The 25,440-nt window shown below is 48.6% G+C and overlaps 6 non-coding genes across 6 annotated transcripts; all 6 read right to left on the bottom strand.

Annotated features, from left to right (window-relative positions):
* Window positions 1-7,700: 7,700 nt before the first annotated feature.
* Window positions 7,701-7,864, bottom strand: LOC113890630. The gene has a single exon (XR_003510585.1). It is a non-coding gene; the product is annotated as a U1 spliceosomal RNA (small nuclear RNA).
* A 4,610-nt stretch (window positions 7,865-12,474) lies between these two features.
* LOC113890629 lies at window positions 12,475-12,638 on the bottom strand. The gene has a single exon (XR_003510584.1). It is a non-coding gene; the product is annotated as a U1 spliceosomal RNA (small nuclear RNA).
* Window positions 12,639-21,200: 8,562 nt separating this feature from the next.
* On the bottom strand, window positions 21,201-21,274 carry TRNAN-GUU. The gene has a single exon. It is a non-coding gene; the product is annotated as a tRNA-Asn (tRNA).
* A 986-nt stretch (window positions 21,275-22,260) lies between these two features.
* Window positions 22,261-22,332, bottom strand: TRNAE-UUC. The gene has a single exon. It is a non-coding gene; the product is annotated as a tRNA-Glu (tRNA).
* Window positions 22,333-23,219: 887 nt separating this feature from the next.
* TRNAV-CAC lies at window positions 23,220-23,292 on the bottom strand. The gene has a single exon. It is a non-coding gene; the product is annotated as a tRNA-Val (tRNA).
* A 658-nt stretch (window positions 23,293-23,950) lies between these two features.
* On the bottom strand, window positions 23,951-24,024 carry TRNAN-GUU. Its single transcript has one exon. It is a non-coding gene; the product is annotated as a tRNA-Asn (tRNA).
* Between the last annotated feature and the right edge of the window lie 1,416 nt (window positions 24,025-25,440).

Genomic DNA, 25,440 nt, shown 5'->3' with positions numbered 1-25,440 from the left:
CAGAAATTGCTTTGCAGCCTCTCTCCGGGACTACCTTCATATTCCCATACTTCGGAAACCGGAGGTGTGCGCGAGACCCTGAAGCCCGGAGTTGGTGTCGCTGGTCACGTTTGGACATCGATAGAACTTCTGAGAGTCAGCTAAGGGGTTCTGACGGCCGAAAGCCAGATCCACAGCCTTCCCACCGGCTCCTCCCCATCTCAATGCCCGCCCTGCGCCAGGTGACTACCGCAGCCTCCCGGACTGAGGGCGTCCACGTTACCACTCCGTGCCAAGGACACGAACCGGCTGTGCCCCCACTGCGTTGCCCACGCCCTGTGCCTCCAGCTGTGGACTCCGACCCGCAGGCATCTCGGAATTGCTCGCGATGCAGCGGGTCCTCCAGGGCAGGGCCTCGCACCTAGTAGTTCAGTTCAGTTCAGTTGCTCAGTCATGTCCAACTCTTTGCGACCCCATGGACTGCAGCACGCCAGGCTTCCCTGTCCATCACCAACTCCCGGAGCCTACTCAAACTCATGTCCACCGCATCATAAATGCTGGGTGAAGGATGCATACTACCCCCAAGGTCCTAGGGCAACGAAGAATTCCAGTGTGTGCTTTAAGCTTTTGGACCTACGAGGAACTCTGGAAACGGAAGGCGGGAAAGGTTTCTCCAAGCCGGAGGCGCTTTTGTTCCCGGAGCTGATTAAAAACAAGGCAAAGGTCCCGACTTTGGACATGTGCGCACTGGGACCGAAGCGAGCTCCCCACCGTGGACTGCGATTCAGCCGCAGTCTGGGGTCGTCCATCCTAAGGGGAAGGGAGGGTCGACCAGGGAAAGCTGAAGAAGAGGAGACAGCGAGTGGGAGTGGAGGCAGCCCGGGGAGGGACGGAGAGCGCGCGTGCTGGTGCTCTGGCCACTGAGGGAAAAGGCCAAAAGAAAACGGAAAATGCCTATTTTCGTTAGATCACTTTGATTACTCTTTCCCTGCCTCCTTTCTGTCCGCCACCGCGCTGACCACGATTGTTTACTGTTGTATGCTCTCGAATTGGAATGACATGTTCCTCTCTGAAATGCTTGGCTAAAGACCACCACGCCGAAGAGTCCAAACCTCTAAGCGGGTGGCTAGGGGCCCGCGGTCCCGCGCGGTAGAGGGAGCACACCCCCGGCTCACCACAGGACTGTTGAAAACGCCCCCCAGGGCGACTCCGACTCCGCCCCAGCCCTCTGCGGCAGGGAGTCGGCGGCGCGCTGCCTCTCCGCCTTCCTTGCCGAGGAATATTAAATGTTACTAACCCGGCGTACTGTCTAGTAGATGCACTGTCAGAGAAGGCCTAGTATCATTCCTGGAGTAATGCTGATTGTTTACTAAAGGTAGGATGATGACAACTGCAGCTTTAATCCCACATTAATAGAGTTGGAAGTCCACAATAGTTTTGTAGTCTTGTGTGGGCTACCTACAAGCAGGAGCTCTGACTTTTTTTCCTCAGTAATAAAATTAGCTAATACTCTATTTATCAATATGTGTGTTCCTTTGAGTCTGGATTTATTTCCCCAACAGCCCCCACAGAAGAGATGGAAGATGCGGCGGTGGGGGTGTGCTGAGACACAGAAAGTGCATTTGGTGCTGCGTGAACACTCACTTGTGACCTTGGAGAAAAGTACTCAGAATTGTCGTGGAGTGTCAGAAAATTCCAATAACAGGACTAAGAAGGTGGATCTGGTAAATCTCATTCTTGGGATGAATTGGAAAAGATCATTCCGTCTTGGATGTCTGAGGTTCCACCTGGGCGGAAATGAGCAGGGAGAGGCCTTTCTACAAGACCGGGTGAGGGTGAAGTTGCCCCCTAAACCCGACCCCACCTCTGGGCAGTAGTTTCCACCCACTAGCTGGGTTTCTGCTTGAGCTCAGAAGCAGCACGGTAGTAGGCCTGGTCCGGGACTTACTGGGGAGGAGGGAATCCATTACACTTATTACAAACCTAGTTCCTCATTAGCAGCTCTCAGAGTTTGCCTTAGGTCTTCGCTAAGCCGTTTTACATTTGGGCCACTGATCCCAAGCTGGTAGGGAGGAAAGCTCATGGCTCTTCGTCATCCTGCTAGCTCAGTTTGTAGCGTGCAAAACTTCTAATTTTAGTCTTGAGCGTAGCCCAGCATCCAGTGCATTTTATTTGGTTTTCTTTGGATTAGTAGCCGCAGTTTCAGGGCTGTAAGGGAGCTTGTGGTCCTTCTCATTGGAACTCTGTTCCAGGAACCACTACTTTTTCTCAGTTTGGATAGTAAAAATAGTGATGTACAGTAGTTTTAATTCCTCTGAGGCTGGCAGATCCCATGATCTCTTATTTTGCACCACCCCAACTCTAGGGTTATCTTGGGTCTAAGCATGGGGAGGTTGATTGTGTAAGCTCAGCCTTCCTGCTCATTCTTTCTGTGATGCTGTGGAAGCCCCAGAGACAATTGTATTTGATTCTGTGCATTAAAATTCATTGATCTAAGAAGGCTGTGCAGGTTTCAGCAGATCACCAGGGGAGGTTTTTGGTAGAAGAAAGATTAAAAACCCAAACACATAGAGGCATTGGTGGGACCAAGCCCCAGGCCCTGGGTGCAGCCTATTTACAGGCGGGGAAGAAATGGAAAGGAAGACTCAGAAGAAAGAAGGGCAGAACTGGGAGGAAGAATAGGAAAGGGGAGGAAAGAAACAGATTCAAAGGAGAAATTTAGTCACTGGTCCCCAGTTATATGACAGCTTCTCTCTCTGGGCCTCCCCTAGCAACCTTTGGCTTAAGGCAGACACCCTTCCACCCATCTGATTCTGGGAATTCAAACATTTCCTATTAGGTCTACCAAGCCTACACCAAGGGCCCTCTTGTCCCTTTTAGATAGCTTTTTGCTAATCCTTTCTTTTGTGGTCCTAGGAGAGTTTGCAGGAGAGGCAAACCTCACCCTAAGCCTCTTGGGGTCTCCAGCTAGGCCTGAGAATTAGATTGACATAAGACAGACTAACAGGAGGAAAACATATTGATTGTCATATGTCCATGGGAACTCCAATAGGAAAGTGAAAACCCAAAGAACTGGCTGCTGCTGCTGCTGCTAAGTCGCTTCAGTCATGTCCGACTCTGTGCGACCCCATAGACGGAAGCCCACCAGGCTCCCCTGTCCCTGGGATTCTCCAGGCAAGAACACTGGAGTGGGTTGCCATAGACCCAAGCATTTATATACTAGGTTGAACAGACAGGTGATGATGAAAAAGTAAAATATATGGGAAGACTAAAGGAAGATATGAGTTAACAAAATCTGTTTGTGTGGATTTCTCTGGGCCTTGACTTCCTGTCTCTGGTGATAAGAATGTACTTGCTGTTTTCCAAATGCCTTTAGCTCAAAATAATTCTTAGGCCAAATTGGCATGTTTTGGAGTAGCATGTAGTTGAAGCATTGGAACATAGCCAAAGAACAGGATACTGAGCCATGTCTCCTTGTGGTACTGTGAGGTCACCATGCTGAAACTGAATTCAGCAGGCCCAGATCAGTCCTAGTAGCACTTGTTAATAAAGTTAAAAAAAAAAAAATTCTTCAGCCAGGTCATTTGTAAATATGGAAAACAATGTTCAGCTTATTTAGACATCATAATGCTCCTGCCTAAACCTTAATTTTAAAGTCACTGAAAATAATCCAGGACTTCCACCTACAGCCATAGTATAATAACGTCAATCCATTAGACTTCTTGCCTGCAGTTCAGTTCCGTTCAGTCGCTCAGTCGTGTCTGACTCTTTGAGACCCCATGAACCGCAGCCGCAGCACGCCAGGCTTCCCTGTCCAGCACCAACTCTCAGAGTTTACCCAAATTCATGTCCATTGAGTTGGTGATGCCATCCAATCATCTCATCCTCTGTTGTCCCCTCCTCCTCCTGCCGTCAATCTTTCCCAGCATCAGGGTCTTTTCAGATGAGTCAGCTCTTCCCATCAGGTGGCCAAAGTATTGGAGTTTCAGCTTTAGCATCAGTCCTTCCAATGAACACCCAGGACTGATCTTCTTTAGGATCTTCAGGATGGAGTGGTAGGATCTCCTTGCAGTCCAAGGGACTCGCCAGAGTCTTTTCCAACACCACAGTTCAAAAGCATCAAATCTTCGGCGCTCAGCTTTCTTCACAGTCCAACCCTCACATCCATACATGACCACTGGAAAAACCATAGCCTTGACTGTCAGACGGACCTTTGTTGGCAAAGTAACGTGTCTGCTTTTGAATACGCTATCTAGGTTGGTCATAACTTTCCTAAAGGAGTAAGCGTCTTTTAATTTCATGGCTGCAATCACCATCTGCAGTGATTTTGGAGCCCCCCAAAATAAAGTCTGACATTGTTTCCACTGTTTCCCCACCTATTTCCCATGAAGTGATGGGACCAGATGCCCATGGTCTTCGTTTTCTGAATGTTGAGCTTCAAGCCAACTTGTTCACTCTGCTCTTTCACTTTCATCAAGAGGCTCCGTAGTCTTCACTTTCTGCCATAAGGGTGGTGTCATCGGCATATCGGAGGTTATTGATATTTCTCCCGGCAATCTTGATTCCAGCTTGTGCTCCTTGCCTTAAACAACCATAAAAATGGGCAAAATGTGTGAAGCACCTGGTTATACACACTGGACAGAGACAGTGCAAGACTGTGAGTGCCTGAGAGAGAGTTGTGGGAATGACCTGATGGTGGTACAGCAAGCAGAGCATGGTGCTCACACAAAGCTAAGGCAGAGATCAGAGGGCAACTGAAACAACCAGAATCTGTAGAGAAGGAGAGAGGAGAGAACAGTTTACAGGCTAGTTTTCAAAAGTCTACATTGGGTCTCCTGCCAGTCATTTGCTGAGTGCTAGGCTGGCTGCTCATGGGTGGAGTGCTTATGCAAGGCTTATGGGACAACAGGTGCTATTGGGATGAAAACCAGAACAGAGATTTTAGAAGTCTCTGCTGGCAACACTGGAATTCAGGCCCTGTTAACTCTGTATCACCCTGAGCATTCAGTTGATACTCCAGAAAGACTGTTTTAGGAAGAAAGACCATACCCTAGTGTAAGGCCTACTCTTGATCCTCCCTCCAAAAGTGTAAAACTAAGACCTGACAAGGTTAGCAGGGTTTGGAGGTTGAGCCACACCAAGGAGGGCTTGGGACGTTCCACAGATCTACCAACACAATCCGTAAATCCAGCCCTACACAAGTTCAAAGTGGTTGGCCAGTAATCAAATTGCTTAGTAGAACAAAAGTTGATACATTTTGGAGAAGATACCAGAATCCAGAATGTCTATAATGTATCATTCAAAGAGTCCTGTGAACAAAAGTGAAACATGCCAAGAAACAGAAAAATGCTACTTATTCAACACATAGTTTTAAAAAGAAAAAAAAAAAAAAAAGACAACCCCAAGATGTCTCAGATGTTGGATTTAGCAGACTTTAAAGCAGAGTTGTAGATACTAGCTGAGATTTGGAAAGGAGAAATAGAAGTGGTTGTCATATTCGTTTGGACCCTGGGAAGAGCTCCGGAGGTCACCAGCACTGTTACCCCTCACAAAGGTACTTTATCTGCTGATACAAACAGACTCGCAGCAATGTATACTTCCTATCAGATGTCCTCTTACTGTTTCACAGCTCTTGGGCCAGGTAACTGTTTTGTTCTTTGACAAATAGCTATAGAAGGACACTTCTATTTTTAGGGTTGGGAGTTTAAAAGCAACAAGAGACTGAGGCAGTTTCTATCTAGCTCTTTTTTGTGGGCTTCAGTTCTCCATTAGGACCTCGCAAGCGTGGGCTCAGGTACCCAGCAAAAACTGTTGAATCTAATCTATTGCAAGTCTCTGTTATTAAGAATATACCAGGGTGCCTCTAGGATACACGTTTTAAAAACTCAAACTGTGTAAACTCTAAGGTGACACGGAAAGTGCAGTCAAAATGCAAGCAAGAATGGTGCTAAAGTTCAGAGGATGTGTGTGAAGAAGTACTTATCTCCTGGCAATAACGTAGAGTCGGGAATGACTTAGCGACTAAACCACAGCAACATCATATTACCAAGTGAGTACGTGCGCAAAGTCGCTCGCAGCCTTAGGCACGACAATCATCAGTAACACCCGTAGCCAAAAAAAAAAAAAAACTGCACTAAAAAAAAAAAAAAAAAATCACCACTGTCCCGATTACAAGAGATCAAACCAATCAATCCTAAAGGAAATCAGTCCTGAACATTTGTTGCAAGAACTGATGCTGAAGCTTCAATAGTTTGGCCACCTGATGCGTAGAACTGGTTTTTGGGGGAAAAACCCTAATGCTCAGCTCAGTTCAGTCGCTCAGTCGTGTCCGACTCTTTGCGACCCCATGAATCGCAGCACGCCAGGCCTCCCTGTCCATCACCAACTCCCGGAGTTCACTCAAACTCACGTCCATCGAGTCGGTGATGCCATCCAGCCATCTCATCCTCTGTCGTCCCCTTCTCCTCCTGCCCCCAATCCCTCCCAGCATCAGGGTCTTTTCCAATGAGTCGACTCTTCGCATGAGGTGGCCAAAGTATTGGAGTTTCAGCTTTAGCATCAGTCCTTCCAATGAACACCCAGGACCGATCTCCTTTAGGATGGAGTGGTAGGATCTCCTTGCAGTCCAAGGGACTCGCCAGAGTCTTCTCCAACATCACAGTTCAAAAGCATCCATTCTTCGGCGCTCAGCTTTCTTCACAGTCCAACCCTCACACCCATACATGACCACTGGAAAAACCATAGCCTTGACTGTCAGACGGACCTTTGTTGGCAAAGTAATGTGTCTGCTTTTGAATATGCTATCTAGGTTGGTCATAACTTTCCTAAAAGGAGTAAGCATCTTTTAATTTCATGGCTGCAATCACCATCTGCAGTGATTTTGGAGCCCCCCAAAATAAAGTCTGACATTGTTTCCACTGTTTCCCCACCTATTTCCCATGAAGTGATGGGACCAGTTGCCCATGGTCTTCGTTTTTTGAATGTTGAGCTTTAAACCAACTTGTTCACTCTGCTCTTTCACTTTCATCAAGAGGCTCTTTAGTTCCTCCTCACTTTCTGCCACAAGGGTGGTGTCATCGGCATATCGGAGGTTATTGATATTTCTCCCGGCAATCTTGATTCCAGCTTGTGCTTCTTCCAGCCCAGCGTTTCCCATGATGTATTCTGCGTATAAGTTAAATAAGCAGGGTGACATTTGAAAGCATAAGAAAATGTGAGAACAGGAAATTATACAGTTTCATATACCATCACCGATTCAAAGCCGTGAATTTCAGTAACGTTAGGGTGACGGAGGACTACTTAGAACCTAGCGTCCTTCCAGTTCCAATCTGGGGGAGATCAGACCACTCCGTAAGATTTAATCTATAGTCCGGCGAGATAGAGCTGCGGTTTTTCAGGAATCCTGAAGGAATTACGTGAAAAACGAAGCTGAATGTCGAAGGGGCCAGGTCATTGCAGTGGGGCACTTCAGAGGACTGTCCGATAGTCCACAAGGGAAAAAAAACAAACCACTCTAACCAACTAGCCCTGCAAAAAAAAAAACAGTCCTTTGGAACACTCACCGAAAAAGAATAACATATGAACCCTACTTAACCTCATAAACGTAAATAACAGTTAAGTCACACCAATGGGGTTATTAGCGTACAGCACCATAAAAAGGGCTAAAGATCACTTATTAACACTTAAAAAGCCATAGTCTGACTTTCAGCAACCAAAGAGCACAGGGGAAAGCGCGAACGCAGTCCCCCACTACCACAAATTATGCAGTCGAGTTTCCCACATTTGGGGAAATCGCAGGGGTCAGCACATCCGGAGTGCAATGGATAAGCCTCGCCCTGGGAAAACCACCTTCGTGATCATGGTATCTCCCCTGCCAGGTAAGTATGAGTTGCCCGCCTGCCGCCCCACCGCAACCTCAGACGCCCTGCACTGTACACACACGCTCACTTTCCTCCCCGCATCCCCGACCCTTCTTGGACCTTCCACACAGCGCACCCACGCACTTTCAAGCAGAAACTCCTCAGTTCTCTCCCACGCCACGGGAGACCGTATCGTGTTTCAGCACCAGCTGACGGCCCAGCAGCCCCTGCGCTCGGGTATCTACATACGACACGCCTCGTCCGTGACGTCACGGGAAGCCCTCCAGCCCACGCCCCGCCCTAGGCCCCGCCTCCCTCCTCCCACGCCGTCCGGCCCGGCCAACCGGCCGGCGGGCGCCCTCTGGGGGAAGCGACGTCCGCCTCCCGCTCCTGTTCTCCCACCCGCTACGTGTTTGGGACCCGGCGCGCTCGGCTGCCTGCCTTAACTTTTGTCCTGCCCAGCCCCGGTCTGGCGGTCGGCTGAAACCTGTGCATCTTTTTTTCAAATAACGGCGTTCAGCGGGGAGAACAGAACATTTAGCAGTCCAGGGGAAACCGGTTCCTTTCAAATCCAGTTGTCTTTGTGATGTAGTATTGTGTGTATGTCTAGTAAAACGCATTAGGCGTCACGACTGGCCGTGAACTCAGTTCCATTCGTGAAAATTGGGTCATTCATCAGAAATTTCATTCATTTTATTTCCAGTTTCAGGGGTGGTTTTGACTCTGAACAGATTTTAACACCTGTCTGTATCCTCTGTCTTACTGAGACAGGCTGGGACCTGGGACCCTTTGCTGCAGTGTTTGCACCTGGACAGACCGAGGCAGGAATTTGATGGGTCCCAGGGTGAGCAGCTGCAATCTATCCCCTGCAGACGGTTAACTCCGGGCTAAGAGCAGGGACTTCCCTAGTGATCCAGTGATGAACTCCGTACTCCGGTTCAATCTCTGGTCAAGGAACTAGATCCCACAAGGGACAACTAACAGTTTACGTGCTGCAACTAAAGATCCTTCATGCCTAATAAATAAATATTTTGTATAAAGATAAGATGCTCCAAGATAAGGATATTAGGAGGAGTAAGGAGGAGCTGAGTCCTTATTGGATAGAAGATAGAGGCCACCTATTTTGCATTCTTGAGGTCCAGGAGACCTTCACAGACTACACATGCTCAGAAAAATTCCTCCCAGGTTAAAAAGGAGGGGAGGAGCCACCCGGTGATTGTTGGTGTCAACCTCCCAGGAGCCCTCTGTGCTACAGTCCTTCTTAGCAAAAAATTTCACATGCATGTCAGGAAGGGCCCCAGGAGAGGTCAGGTGTGGGGAAAAAAAGATGAGATAATTGGCCAAAATGGAAGAAATGCTCTATATAAGTGATTTGAATTACCTCTCTGATGCACTGCTCCTCGTTAAGGAGGACACCCACACCCTTTCCAAGTGTGCATCTCTGCCTTACTTCTGTCTTAAATAAGCTGTGTATCTATGTGCTCCCTGACTTGTGTTGTGGCTCTAATAATAAACTTTGTACCTACTTTTACAGCTTTTGCCTCTTTGAGAAATTCATTTTTCAGTAGAGGCAAGAGCCAGGCCAACCGTGCTTCTAGCCCTAGCTCCTGATGGAAGGGTGGCTAGGATTCCTGGTTTTCACACAGGCTGCTGCTGCTGCTGCTGCTGCTAAGTCGCTTCAGTCGTGTCGGACCCTGTGCGACCCCATAGACGGCAGCCCACCAGGCTCCCCCGTCCCCGGGATTCTCCAGGCAAGAACACTGGAGTGGGTTGCCATTTCCTTCTCCAATGCATGAAAGTGAAAAGTGAAAGTGAAGTCACTCAGGCTACCCTGGTTCAATTCCTGGTCAGGGAACAAAGATCTTGCTTCAAGCGACCACTCACTGCTTCAAGCCACCACTCACTGCTTGTGTCCTCGAGATCAAAATGTCTCCTCCAGCAACAAAATAGAAAGAAACAATAGGGACTAAAAACAACTGCATGTATGCAGTTGGAGAAAATTATGGACAAGAGACAAAAAGACCGAAGATTCAAGTGTCATCTATGAAGAGCTGGTGGCAAAAAGAGGATCAGTTCCGTTCAGTTCAGTCGCTCAGTCGTGTCCAACTCTTTGCGACCCCATGGACTGCAGCACGCCAGGCTTCCCTGTCCATCACCAACTCCCGGAGCTTACTCAGACTCATGTCCATTGAGTCCGTGATGCCATCCAACCATATCATCCTCTGTCGCCCCCTTCTCCACCCGCCTTCAACCATTCCCAGCATCCGGGGCTTTTCAAATGAGTCAGTTCTTCGCATCAGGTGGCCAAAGTATTGGAGCTTCCGCTTCAGCATCAGTCCTTCCAAAGAATATTCAGGACTGATTTTGTTTAGGGTAGACTGGTTGGATCTCCTTGCTGTCCAAGGGACTCTAAAGAGTCATCTCCAACACCACAGTTCAAAAGCTGAGAGCAAAAGCAGAATACTGCACATTCCCCCTGCACACACCACCATCAAACTCATAGGCAAACCACCTAAGTCACCTTGAAAGCCTGACCCCTCTGTAACAGGAGGGAAAGGGGCAGGGCACAACTTTCGAAATAATGACATAGCCCAAGGACACAACATAAACCGGTTTTAGAATCAAATGGGACCAAGATGGCAGACAAGACTAGACCTTGGTCCTCAATCGGCAAGTGAAATGACACACCCAGAGGTGCCGTGACAGTTCCAAGGCAATGTTAAAAGACCAAGGAGTGGGCGGTGGCCCAAATCCTGGAAATCCCCACCCCTTCCCAAAAACAGTTGGGATAATCCTCCCACTCATTCACATACAAAACTACCCAGCTTATGAAAACTAACCATGCCACACTTGGCGACCGCACTCTTCCTCTGCAATGGCCCACACTCTGTCTGTGGAGTGTGCTTGCTTCTCTTGAATCTGAATAAATCTACTTCTTACCTATCACTTCGTCTCTCACTCAGTTCTTTCTGTGGAGACATCAAGAACCTGACCAGGTACCGTGGGTTTTGGCTGGGGTTGAGTCCCAAAGCAAAAACACCACCCAGTTGTGGATGTCACTACTGTTGGAAGTAAAGTCCAATGCTGTGAAGAGCAATACTGCATAGGAACCTGGAACGTTAGGTCCATGAATCAAGGCAAATTGGAAGCGGTCAAACAGGAGATGGCAAGAGTGAACATCAACATTTTAGGAATCAGCAAACTAAAATGGACTGGAGTGGGTGAATTTAACTCGGATGAGCATTATATCTTACTACTGTGGGCAAGAATCCCTTAGAAGAAATGGAGTAGCCATCATAGTCAATAAAAGAGTCCAAAATGCAGCACTTGGATGCAATCTCAAAAACAACAGAATGATCTCTGTTCGTTTCCAAGGCAAACCATTCAGTATCACAGTAATCCATGTCTATGCCCCAGTCAGTAATGCTGAAGATGGCTCATATGTGAGCAAGGAAATCTCATCCTCGATCTGCATCCTGTGTGCTTTTTGGTTAGTTTTCTTTGGACCTACCCTTAAGCATCACCCCACTCCCAGCACCTCCTCCGATCTCAGAGGCTTTTGGGGGCTGAGCGGATCTACGAGTGCCGTCCCCGAGGCAGCCACGAGGGGGAGGACAGTCCTTCCCGCCATGGTCCTGCCTTTTCTGTTTGGCCCAGTGGTTTCTATTTGCCAGCAGGACTTTGTGAATCAGAAGTGGGAACAACACATCCTGAGAAAGGGGCTGGCAAATAGCCCAGCAAACTGCCGACAACTCGGCGTGGGGTTTTCTTCTAAATTGTAGTTCAATGTTTTCAGATAGAAAGAAAAGGAAAACTACTTTTGACCAAAAGGAAAAAAAAAAAAAAAAAGTACGAATTCTACTGCCATTCAAGAAGGGATGTTAAGGAGGTTTCCTAGTTTGCCAGACTACTGAAGCATGTCAGGTGCACACTCGAGGATGAAACAGAGGTACGGCTTTTAACAGGAGAAGGCCTAGAGAGAAAAGGCGGGGGTGATGAGAGAACTGGATCCAGAAATGGGAAGAGACCCCTTGGGGTGAGAAGGGGTGGGTGGGAGAGTATCTAAGCAGTATCTCCAGCAATGACTGAGGCATGTATAAATAAGCAAGGCAGCTGACCACGCAAGAAATGAAGCCTCTGAAAGCAGGACACTGCTGGGAAAATGGCTAGTGGCAGACTCGCACAAGACAGGCCGACGAGAAGTTCGTCACGGGGCGCCTCCTGATACCTCAACCGACTTCGTGTGTTGGGCTCAGGTAAGGGCTTCTACTGCTTGGATCCTGCGCCCAGAAGAAGCCCTCCCTCACGCACAAACTTTTCAAGAAGAGGCCGAAAAGAGCGTTCAACGACCGAACCTGCCACGAAATCCGCCTCCACGCGTAGTCCTAGGCAGGTTTCCAATGCCCCCAAAACCGAAAAACAAATGCCTGTTCCTGAACCAGTCCCTCCAGCCGCAAACTCGCGGGTCGTACCGCGAATCGAGCTCGAAAACCGACTATGCCTTTAAAACGCTCTTATATGCTTCTGGTTTCCTCTATCACACGCAGACTTCACGAAACGACCCAACCAACACACAGAGGAACGTCGCCGGGTGATCAGAGACGCTTCTCGAGCCTACTCTTGCACAGAGAATAACCAGGGGAAAGCGCGAACGCAGTCCCCCACTACCACAAATTATGCAGTCGAGTTTCCCACATTTGGGGAAATCGCAGGGGTCAGCACATCCGGAGTGCAATGGATAAGCCTCGCCCTGGGAAAACCACCTTCGTGATCATGGTATCTCCCCTGCCAGGTAAGTATGAGTTGCCCGCCTGCCGCCCCACCGCAACCTCAGACGCCCTGCACTGTACACACACGCTCACTTTCCTCCCCGCATCCCCGACCCTTCTTGGACCTTCCACACAGCGCACCCACGCACTTTCAAGCAGAAACTCCTCAGTTCTCTCCCACGCCACGGGAGACCGTATCGTGTTTCAGCACCAGCTGACGGCCCAGCAGCCCCTGCGCTCGGGTATCTACATACGACACGCCTCGTCCGTGACGTCACGGGAAGCCCTCCAGCCCACGCCCCGCCCTAGGCCCCGCCTCCCTCCTCCCACGCCGTCCGGCCCGGCCAACCGGCCGGCGGGCGCCCTCTGGGGGAAGCGACGTCCGCCTCCCGCTCCTGTTCTCCCACCCGCTACGTGTTTGGGACCCGGCGCGCTCGGCTGCCTGCCTTAACTTTTGTCCTGCCCAGCCCCGGTCTGGCGGTCGGCTGAAGCCTGTACACCTTTTTTCAAATAACGGCGTTCAGCGGGGAGAACAGAACATTTAGCAGTCCAGGGGAAACCGGTTTCTTTCAAATCCAGTTGTCTTTGTGATGTAGTGTTGTGTGTATGTCTAGTAAAACGCATTAGGCGTCACGACTGGCCGTGAACTCAGTTCCATTCGTGAAAATTGGGTCATTCACCAGAAATTTCATTCATTTTATTTCCAGCTTCAGGTGTGGTTTTGACTCTGAACAGATTTTAACACCTGTCTGTATCCTCTGTCTTACTGAGACAGGCTGGGACCTGGGACCCTTTGCTGCAATGTTTGCACCTGGACAAACTGAGGCAGAAATTCCATGCGCCCCACGCTGAGCAGCTGGAATCTGTCTCCTGTGGACAGATACTCCAGACTAAGGACAGGGGCTTCCCTAGTGGTCCACTGGCTAAGATTCCACACTTCCCAGTGCCTGGGGCCGGAGCTGGATCCCTGGTCAAGGAACTAGATCCCACCTGGGACAACTAAGAGTTTTCATGCTGCAACTAAATATCCCATGTACCTCTAAAGCTTCTTTAAGATAAGGATATCAGGAGGAGCAAGGAAGAGCTGAGTCCCGCTTGGATAGAAATAAAGAGACCACGTATTTCGTATTTTTGAGGTCAAGGAGATCTTTGCAGACTATCCATGCCTACAAAGCTTTTTCCTGGGTCAAAAAGGAGGTAGACGGAGCCACCCCTTAATAGGTGGTGTTAACCTCGCCCTAGGCCTCTGCGCCCGGAAGAAATGTCCTATATAAGTGATCTGAATCACCTCTCTGATACACTCCTTCTCGTTAAGGAGGACACACACACCCTTTCTCTCTGAGTGTGTCTCTCTGCCTTGCTTCTGTCTTAAATAAATTGTGTATCCGTGTGCCCTCCAACTTGTGCTGTGGCTCTAATAATGCACTTTGTACCTGTCTTTTCAGCTTTTGTCGCTTTAAGAAATTCAGTTTTCAATGAAGGCGCTAGTCAGGCCAACTTTGCTTCTAGCCCTAGCTCTTGATGGACTGGTGGCTAGGATTCCTGGTTTTCACACAGGCTACCCTGGTCCAATTCTTGGACAGGCAACAAAGATCTTGCTTCAGGCCACCACTCACTGCTGTGTCCTTGAGATCCAAATGTCTTCCCCAGCAACAAAATACAAAGAAACAATAGGGGACAAAAAATAACTGCATGTATGCCTTTGGTGGAAATTGTGGACAACAAGATACAAAAAGACCAAAATCCCAACTGTCATCTCCGAAGAACTGGTGCCAAAAACAGGGTGCCCGGAGCAAAAGCAGGGTACTGCACATTCCCCCTGCACACGACACCAGGAAACACACAGGCAAACCCCCTGAGCCAGTCCTGTAGCCTGACCCCTCCACCCACCCCGTGGAAGGAACCAGCACACCATCCCTCCCCCTGCCCCCCACCCAGGGCAAACAAGGGAACCTGTTACTTGTTTTGCTGCAGCAGGGATCCCAATAAAGCCTTACCTGAGTTTCTAGTCTGTCCTCTTATCAATTTCTATCGATTAAGGAAGGCTAAGGGGGTGGTTTAGTCACTAAGTCGTGTCTGACTCTTGTGGCCCCATGGACTGTAGCCTGCCAGGCTCCTCTGTCCATGGGATTCTCCAGGCAAGAATACTGGAGAGGGTTGCCATTTCCTTCTCCAGGGGATCTTCCCCACCCAGGAATCGAACCCGGGTCTCCTAAGAACCCTTGATAAATAGATAAGCTGAAAGCCATCAAACAGCTAGTCTGGACTGGTTGATCTGGTGAAGATGACTAATCAGGTAAATATTCTTGGCTACGTGTGGATGCTCCAAAACTTCTTGAATGTTTAGTAGTGAAATGACTGTGGCAAATTTCCGTGTGTCATACCTGCCAGAGTCCTCCCTTTGACACGTCTGAGATAGCTAAGCCTAGTGGAACTACTTTCCTCATCAGGATTTCTCAACTTCACATACCACCCTTTTCCTTGGCTTATAAGTATTTTTTTCTTCCATAATTATTTATTTATTTTAGTTTTGACTGCTGGGTCTCGCTGCTGCGCATAGGCATCTCTCTAGTTGTGGCAATCAGGGGCTTCTCTTTGCGGTAACGTCTCTTGCTACCGGGCACAGGCTCTAGGCCAGCGGGCTCCGTAGGTGTGGCACACAACACATGGAACATTCCCTCACAAGAGATGAAACCTGTGTCCCTGCATCGGTCGGCAGATTCTTAAATATAATTATTGTAATTAATTATTCTTAAAATAACACCACATTTTCTCTTTGACACAGTATTAACAGTTGAAGGTCAACTTAAGATAATGATTGTGAGCAACATATAAATAAGTAATCAGCTATCTGATAGTGAAGGAAAGCCAAAAGTCTGAGGACAGCCAAAATAGCCCAATAAGTATTTCGAGTTTACTTTGCCTCCCAGCCCAGGCCAAAAGAAAAGAATAAGTATCAACATCACATTAGCCATAACCAAGTGGTTTTAGATGTTTGACAAAATGAGGAATAACATGTGTAAAGTTCAAAGCGTATACGCTTCCAAAACGATTACCGGTGCACACCAACCTGAATAACTAGTGAAGCATTACCAAAGATCTAAGGTATGATAAATCACCAGACCACAAAAGGCTTCCTCATGACGTCCATGAAAGAGCTCAGAGTAATCACATACACACACACCCCTCCGAAGAACTGGGTTTGTTTGTTTGGGAAGGAGGGGTATGGGCCTGACTTCTTTCACTCAGCGTAACGTCTATGAGATTTAACCATAGTTTTCAGGTAGTTCTTTGTCTCTGTGTGTGTTCCTTGGAAGAATATATCTCAGTATACTTATCCAGTTGAGGATATTCTGAAATGGTACGATACGAACATTCTCTTATGACTTTTCAAGGACATACACATTTCTCTAGGGCAGCCCATTCCAATAAAATAATGCCAGGGTTGACCTTTAGAATAAAAATTTTAGGGTTTTTCTCCCCAACAAAGTGGGTTGATTCAGAAATAGCAGGGGAATCACAAAGCAGGACAAGCAAACTATGGCAAAAGCATAGGCAAATTGCACACAAAGGAGAAGAAGGAACGTTCTTTGAGAGAGAAAGAGAAAGAAGCTGAGAGGACTTGTTTTGAACCAAAGGACACTGGGGAAAAGTGAAAGATCAGGGTGGTGACAGTTTCTCATTGGCCGAGTTGCTGATATATTGCAGGAGATACAAGGTACATCTTTTTCTGTCCGGGCCTACAACTGATTGTTCTTTCCTATTGATGATTCTTCTGTTTAGGTCTATGATTGACAAGTCTTCCTGTATTTGAACTTGAGTGGTAATCCATGAGAGCTCCCCCTTCTGGTCTCCTGACTCAATTTTAGTGAGGTTTCCCTTTATTAGCATCACACCTGCTGCTGCTGCTGCTGCTAAGTCGCTGCAGTCGTGTCCGACTCTGTGCGACCCCATAGACGGCAGCCTACCAGGTTTCCCCGTCCCTGGGATTCTCCAGGCAAGATCACTGGAGTGGGTTGCCACTTCCTTCTCCAATGCAGGAAAGTGGAAAGTGAAAGTAGGAAGTCACTTGGTCGTGTCCGACTCTCAGCGACCCCTTGGACTGCAGCCTGCCAGGCTCCTCCGTCCATGGGATTTTCTAGGCAAGAGTACTGGAGTGGGGTGCCATTGCCTTCTCCGAGCGTTACACCAGTCACCTGGAATTTAAAGTTTTCAATTACAACCTATTTTAAAAGTTTGTGAGATTTACTGCGTTAAAAAAAAAACAACAAACAAACAAACACTCATCATTACCACGTGTGACACTAGAAACACTACAAGTGTTCGGTAGTTACCCGTGACTTGTACCTGTCTCATTGGACAGCAGAGGTCACATATATAGCAGAGATAAAAGTACGATTTCTGGGCCACAGCACGTGATAGTGTATGTACGACCCTTAGCTGATGCTGCCAAATTCCTCTCCAACTTTGTTGACCTTACTAACACTCCTTTTAGAAATGAAAAAGAATTTACAGTGCTCTCCATCCTGTGAAATTTTGGTATTGTTTGCCTTTTTACTTTTCTTTCTTGAGTTTATTGAGGTGTAATCTACATAGTAAAATCTGCCAACATTAGACTATTTTACACTCTTTACTATGGTATCATATCTCTGCAAAGCTGGATTTTGGTAGTTGCTATGATAGAAAGCAAGTGCCATGCGAAAAAATGGATGCCTAATAAGAAATAAGGTGACGCTTCAAAAAAGTTTGAGAAGCTGTGCAGCGCACAACATTAAGGTTATGATTCTGAAATGTCAGAGCACTAAAAACAACAAACCACTGCACCGAACTTTCGTCAAGGGAACACGTAGTAATATGCCCGGCATCAGCCATATACGAACAAGATATAGAAATATTTGTAAACAACAACAGCATTCCCCAACTAAAGCGGTATTTCTGCTGTCAGCCAATCTACCAGGAAATTAGGACAAATGGAAAGGACAAAGAGAGAACAAACTTGCAGGCAACGAAAGATGATTCGTTCATTAAATCAATTTAATAGAGTCAAAGGAAACTATAGATCATGAATCTGTCATTTAAGCAGACACATGTCGGAACACAAGAATGTTGGAATCATATATTGGTGTATATATGGAATCATATATTAATTACAGGACACCTAAAAATATAAACCAAATATTGTAGGGGGAATGATTGAGTCCTCTGGTGTCTAGAATTGTAACTATTCATTCCCCTTTACAGATATTAGTATATTCAGTATACTTCAAGACATAAATTTAAACTTTTAGAAGTTTAAATACTCATTGGCTATGTTGGCTTATCTGAGCAGTACAACCAGCATAGGAAACTTAGGAAGTCCAATGTAATTCAGATTTTCAACCTAAATAAACCCAAGACTTAAATACTAAAATATTATACCACCATTATTTTCTACACCTTTATAAGATAATCTGAAAATACATATAGAGTTGGTGTTAGACCAAAATGAGAAAAACAATGTAATTATTCTGAGTCGCTTCCATTAAAAAAAAAAAAAAAAACGAACATGAGTAAACATTTTGAAGGCCATTATGTAAGTTATTTAAATTGTTTAAAAGTATTAAGAATAATCTGTTATCAATTTCATTCCTTCATGGTTGCTGTTCCAAGTAATCAAGACCATTTACTCAATCTACAGTTAAATCTATTTTTTTTCCTTGTCACAAATTTAGCAACAAAATTTTCCTTATATAAATACCACATGGAAGCATAAACAGTAGAGTATTTTCTCCAGAAAGTCTTCATTTTTTAATTTTACATTTACGGAACTGATTATCACTTTCCTTAAGAGGAGTGACATCTTTAAATTTTGAGAGGCCTAACTTGTCTGTTCTCCCCAGAGTGAGAGAAAGTGTATTGACTTGTTTCTGAGAAAATATATTTAAACAGGGGAAAAAAATACATCAAAGCAGTGGGCCTTGCTTGACTTCCCTGGGGGTACAGTGGATAGGAATCTGCCTGCCAGTGGAGGGGAAACAGGTCCGATCCCTGGTCTGGGAAGATTCCACATGCCACAGAGCAACTAAAACCCTCGAGCCACCGCTACCAAGCCTGTGTGCTGCCACTACTGAAGCCCATGCACCTAGACTCTGTGCTCTGAAACAGGAGAAGCCACTGCAACGAGAAGCCTGCACGCGCCAACTAGAGAGAACCCACACAAAGCAACTAATACAGGGCAGCCAAAAATAAATAAATTTTTTTAAAAATTAGCGAGCCTTATTTAAGGTGAAAGCAGAGTCAATGATGTTTATTAACAACACTTGCCAGTGTGAGAAACAAAATGAAATACAATTAAGCGATATTGGAGGAATCTCACTGAGGAAAATAGGAATTCTGTAATACACTTATGAGTCCCCAGTGTATAAAACTGTGCTTGAAGTCATGGCTAGTCATTCCTTTTTCTTGAGGGCTGAACTTGCTTATGGTTCTGGAAGTATTCAATCTTGATTTGCAGGGTTGTCAGAAGTGTTCACGTTGCTGACTTCATTGCTTCTTTGCAAAGATATGTCTTTTCCTCTGCATTCTGTAGTCTGATTTCAACAATCCTTACCTCACTTGTTGACTATTTTCAGCTATTTAGAAACTTTCATATACCAGTGAAAGAAACTGTCTGTTCCATGCTAAAAATTCAGTATCCTTCCTGTGTTAATCTCTTACGACACTTGTGCAGTGCTTGACTAGGATAGACTGGGCCCACCTGGATTTGACCAAACAGTGGAAAGAGGAGAAGTGGACAACTTCTCACTGGGGCCGTGCCACATCCCAGGAAATACCAGAATCATCAAGACAAGCAGCAATGAAAAAAGCCTCATGGTCCAGTGTAACTGTCTTCTACCTCACAGGGAACGGACCCCTGTCAACCACCACTCAATGTGGATTATCCCCAGAGGTTCACTTCCTAAAATGAGACCAGATTCCCACATTGATAGGAGAAATTGCGGGTATGCGCGCTGAATCGCTTCAGTCGTGTCCAGACCCTGTGCAACCCTATGGACGGTATCCTGCCAGGCTCCTCTGTCAGATGGGATTCTCCAGGCAAGAATACTGGAGTGCGTTGCCGTGCCCTACTCCAGGGGGTCTTCCTGACCCAGGGATCGAACACCATGTAACTTAACATCTTCCGCAATGGCAGGCAGGTTCTTCGCCACTAGCGAGCGCCATCTTATCAGTGATGAACAAATCAGAGAGAGAACATATTTGTCCCCAAACCACACGGTACAAAAACGTCAAAACGCACAGTCTCTGCACATAAGATTTAATAGAAGAACAGCGCAAACAGGAGCCAATGGCTCTAAGGGTCCGGGCCTGAAGCAGGAGCCTGCGAGGGGCAGGATTCCGCGGGCTCTCACGACATGTGAGTTAGCCCATGTGATGGGCTAACTTTTATCAGTTCCCGTTCAGTCGCTCGGTCGTGTCCGACTCTTCCAAAAAATAACCAAACCAAAAAACTGTCAAGGAATAAAGTAAATGGGGTGTTCCGTGGTAACACCCCACTTTATAGGAGGAGGGACAGGCACCGAATTTTCTTTCCTCACGTTAAAAGTGTAACCAAAGTTTGTAAATAAAAGAAGAAAGGGGAGAAGGAAAAAGGCTCTGGGATCAGTGAGAGTCTTCTCTTTGGATAAGTTGCTCGGCAGAAAGAGGCCATCCTGGCCATCTTCTCTGGACCCGGTTGACCAGGTCACCGGACAAAACAATGGACAGTTACTGGAGGACTTTAAAAGTGGTCAGTGACTAACTCTCCACCATAAGCAGTAGAGCACCTCTGTGTAATGCCACAGCGTCCCTCTATTGTCTTTCCCCTTAGTTGGGTCAGGAGGCCACTGCTCCCTTTGTTAGTTAAGAGAATCATAGAGAGATGTATAGAAAAATTGTTGTGTTGCCAAAGTAATTGAAGAAAGGGACACCGAACGACTGGGAAATAATTTGAAATACGACTCAGTCCCGCTTCTGTGGAAGGCAAAGTTGCAGGACTTACCAACTTAAGAAGCATATAAACACTCAAGGAAGCGACTGCACTTCCAGGTTTCTACACTGTGGAAATAAATACCTGCACGAATGGTCAGAAGTGTGAGTACAATAATGATGGTTGCAGCATATCTGTCATCATAAAACCATGAAACCAAATAATACATGAACCATGTAGGAAATGCCTTTCTGAAAAATAATGCAGAGGCTAATGATGACGGTGGGTTCACTGATAACATTATTGACAGAACAATTGCTAAGTGCTGGCCTCCTTTTACAGGTGAAAAACCTGGGGCACATAAGGTATAACTTACTTGTCTAAGTCTATGTACTTGGCAGAATAAAGACTTGACCCCACCAGAAACTGGATCCCTTGATCTGTCTCAGGAGGTCCTGCCTTAGGCAAGTATGAGTGAATAGGAATACACTTGCACTTGCAGAGTACAGGGTGGGAAAGGTGAGGTGGCCCAGACTGGCAGCAGTCCGGACCCCGAATGCAGGAGAGCATATTTTTGTGTGGGCCAAGAACCGCTTGAATGGTCGTCGGCACGGAAAACCTCGAATGGGTTCTAAAACCTCGACCGCCCGTCCCTGGGTGGGCTCGAACCACCAACCTTCCGGTTAACAGCCGAACGCGCTAACCGATTGCGCCACAGAGACAGGACCACACCGGGCCCCCTCGACTCTTTGTGCTGGAGACAAGAATTCCCAGGACGTGCCTCCTGCTCCGCAGAGAAACGGTGCCGGTTCCAAAGCCTCGGGAAAACGGAAAGATGAGAACGGTGAATCACATCGGACCTGAGACTGGGTCAAGACCAGGAGAAGACTACACAAAACACCATTATCCCAGGACAGCCACCCAAGCAGACAATTCCGGAAAGCTCTCGAGAATACTTCCCCTCCCTCTGATGCATCTCCCACCTGGTCCACTCATCCTCCCACCACAGGAAAGAAGGCTTCCCCTTTGTGTTCTGGGCACAGAGAGCCAGGCAAGAGCCAAGGGGGCAGCTGCACTTCCCCATGGGTCTTCCCGAGGCAGGTGGTTCTAGCGCTCAGGCTGACCCAAGACCCCACTGTCCATCAAGACGACCCGGAGGAGTCCGGATAGCAGACGGTCCTGGGGTTGGGGGTGGGGGTGGGGTGGGGTATTCCTACAAGCGCAGAGCATGCCTGGCCTGCACTTCCTGGAGATCCGAATCGAACTCCCCCGGAAGCTTCTCCGCATCCTAAAGAGAATGGATTTCAGGTTTCCATGGAGAGAGTGACAAAGCAAACGTGGGAAAATGTGAACTGTGCGGCTGAGTACAGAATACACGATGTTACTATTCTTGTAACTTGGATGTATGTTTTGGAGGGTTTGGGGTTTGGTTTTGAATGAATCTTTGGAACTCGAGTCCCTGATTCTCTTTGGATGAAAACTCTGTAAGGAAGACTCTGGGTTTCTAACAAGCAGAGAGAAAAGAGTGGAGAGGAGAGCTGGGCAGCCCAGGCTGTTCACTGCATCCGGGGAGTCTCCTCCAGCCTGCCTGATGTCAAGGACCCTGAGGCCGGGACTCAGTGCAGACGCTCTACTGCACTGGACCTTGAAGCAAAAGACAATTCTGATCTGGACAGGAAGACATCGAGGAATGGAGAAGAAAACAGCTTTCCCTGACCGGGAATCGAACCCGGGCCGCGGCGGTGAAAGCGCCGAATCCTAGCCACTAGACCACCAGGGAACCGCGGAGGAAAGTGGACTTGGCTGTCCAGGTGAAAACTGAGAGTGCAAAGATGAAACCAGAGATGCAGAGAACAGGAAAGGAAATGTCCCAGCGCCCCCACGGCTGTATGCAGCTGTGCAAGGCTCGCAGCCCTTCAAATCCCCGTTCCTGGGAGACGCTTCTCGTTCTGAGACCAGGTCACAAACTATCCGGTTGGGTCCCTCCTGGTCCAGCTCTAGCGCTGTGTGCTGCCGAGCCCAGGGCATGCTCTCTTTGTGAACCTCGGTATTCCCTCGAGTCAGGGACTCGACTTGGCTTTCAGCGGGTGATGAGCGGATCCGTCTACCTCCAGATCTCTGACCTGGCTCCGGGGCCTCTCCTGACGACCGCACGGGTACCGGTTCCTTTCCCTCCGCGACCGGCTCAGTTCGTGGAGCCTTAAATTCTTCACTTCCGTGTCTTTGGCTGGAGCCCACGGTGAGACCTTGGTGCGGTCTCTTTTCTTCTACCAGGGAGATAAAACTGCTCCTCAGGTGTTCCGAGGTGGGGGAAAGCAAGTGAGCGTCACGGGAATGAACTCCATGGTTTTCAGAGACAATCTGTGAACACGTGGAGGAGACCCAGGGGCCCGACAGGGAGCCAAGGCTCGGGGTTTCAGGACGTAAGGGTGACTCGAAGTCAGTCTTGTCCTTGCCCGCCCAGGATGAACTGGGCCTGGATTCACAGGGACTCGGAGCAGAGAAAGGAGGGCTGCTTGCTAGTGCTGAGTAGACTTCCAGGTGGTCACCAACTCCTCCTACAGCTACGTCCTCTGCTTCACCCCGAGCCTTTGGAACCTTGTGGTTTTGCCAATCAGAAAACAAATCTCGGTAGGAGAGGGCGGGGTGGGAAGAAAATAAGCGGTCTGTTTCCGCCCGGTTTCGAACCGGGGACCTTTCGCGTGTGAGGCGAACGTGATAACCACTACACTACGGAAACAGGACAACCGGTACCGCTTAACACCGTATCCATGAAAACCCGAGGTCCCGCCATCGGTATCTAGACCACCAGTTTTTAACACTCAAACGGGAACCTTGAAGCCCCAGGCTCTCTCAGGCACGGAGACGGCGGCTCCCGAGGGCTCTGCTTTAGGGTTCCTCCTCTCCCCCCAAGTGAGGACCCTCGGGCCCCCACAGGCTGCCTTCGGGTTCCCGCACCCAACCCAGAGTCGTCAGACCCTAAGCTCCGCACCCGATCGCAGGGGTTGCCCACCACCGCCCCTCCCCCCACCTCCCCTCCCCCCCCCCACCTCCCCTCCCCCCCCCCCCCCCCCCCGCCGACTCCCCGGCTCCGGGAAGCCGCAGGGGGTGGGGGTGCGCCCGAGGCCCAGGAGACCCCGCAGCCCAGCAGCGTGGACGCCGTCCCTCCGCCCCTGCGGACCCGCGCCTCGGTGACCCTTTTCACGGCGCCGGCGGTCAGCGCTCTGGGCTCTCAGGAATGACCGACGCTTCCAATCCACCCGGGACCCGCCCTCCCCGCTGCTCCTTTGCACCTGACTTCTGTGCTCTTTCTCCGCAAGCCGGCTCGCCGCAGCCCTTCTCCGGTGTCCTCTTGGCAAAAGGGAGTCTCTTTGGTGGTCTCTAAAATCTCACCCCACCGTCCCTGGGTGGGCTCGAACCACCAACCTTTCGGTTAACAGCCGAACGCGCTAACCGATTGCGCCACAGAGACAGCACTACAGGCCTTTTCTGGACTCTGTATGGAGTAGACACGTACTCATTCCCAGGGTAAGTCCCCTGCCCCCAGGGATACGGCACCACGTCCTTGCCCCCTACCCGCCACAGATGCCAGCGCCCTCAGAGATACCGGGATCCAGGGTTCGGACCCTCCGGGCCTGAATCGAACGAGATCCAAGGACAGCTGAACACCCGGTGGGCTCCCATGATGGCTCTTCCCGTATCCTCGCCTACACTCAATGAATGAGAGTTTGCCCACCCTGGCAAAGGCCTCCGGGGCCGAGGTTGTGCTTAGGTTTCCTGTGTCCACCAGGCGATTTCCACCAGGACAGAGGTCGTGGGGATGGTCGCCCCGTGTCCGCACGCCCAGGACAGGGTCTGGCACTCACCGGGACGCTCTAGGACTTGGATGAATATACATTGTCGTCTTTAGCCCTTCGTCCCATTAAGACCCCTGAGAATGGAAATACGGAAAAGTTTTCGAAGAGCGAAAAGTTCTTTTGAAATGCCTTTATGCCGGTTGTTAGATTTCGCGGCATCCCGTGAGGCGGGCAACGGAAAGGTCTCGGGTGCTCCGGCTGTGCCCAGCTGGGTAGGCTGCGTCCTGTGGGGTCCACGTGGGAGCGGGAAAGGGCGGGAAGTGAATGCCAAGCTGGGAAGGTGGGTTTGGGAGGAAGGCATTGAGACCTGTCAGGATCTTGGGCAGGGATCCCGAGAGAGGAGCATTGTCCCAGTCCGGTAACAGGGTGGGGAAGGAAGGAAAAAGCTGGTGCCCGCAGGAAAGCAGGAGGCAAGACGAGGAGGGGAGGGGAAAGCTGAGAGGGGAAGGCCAGGGAGGGCAGGATCAAAGAATTTGTGCTTCCACCGGTCCCTGCTCCTTCTCTTGCCTTCTCTCTTCTTCTTGCTCTTCTTCCCATCCCTCCAACTGAGAGATGTTGACACAGCCACATCTGAGAAGAAAGACCCAACGAATCTGTGCTCAGGAGCACAAGCTCTGGGTTGTAAAAATGGTTCTGCCCTGTGTGGCCTTGAACAAATAAAGAAAACTTTGGGTATCTCCCTACTTTCTTGTGCAAAATGGGAGCAATAAGAGCATTCTTCTTCACGCTGCTGTTGTCAGATGTGCCTCGGTTTAGAAACTACTGGATCAATAATGCTATAGGCAGCAAAATCATAAATACTATTATCATAATCCTCTGAATCTTTTGACAACCACGATCCTTATTTATTTTACCTGAAAGTCGCCTTCTGCTTCTAGAAATTTCTGTAAACTGATTGCTCTTGCGGTTTGCTCCGCTGTGGCCAGACCACCCCCTTGATCGCCAGTTCTCTGCTTGCTAGACGGGGACCCATGTGCAGGTTGGAGGAAATGAGAAGAGTACGGAGCGGTGGGGGAAACGAGCCTTTGCGC

This window comes from Bos indicus x Bos taurus, chromosome 3 (genome assembly GCF_003369695.1).
Source record: "Bos indicus x Bos taurus breed Angus x Brahman F1 hybrid chromosome 3, Bos_hybrid_MaternalHap_v2.0, whole genome shotgun sequence".
Lineage (NCBI taxonomy): Eukaryota > Metazoa > Chordata > Mammalia > Artiodactyla > Bovidae > Bos > Bos indicus x Bos taurus.
This window is presented reverse-complemented; position numbering and strand designations above follow the sequence as displayed.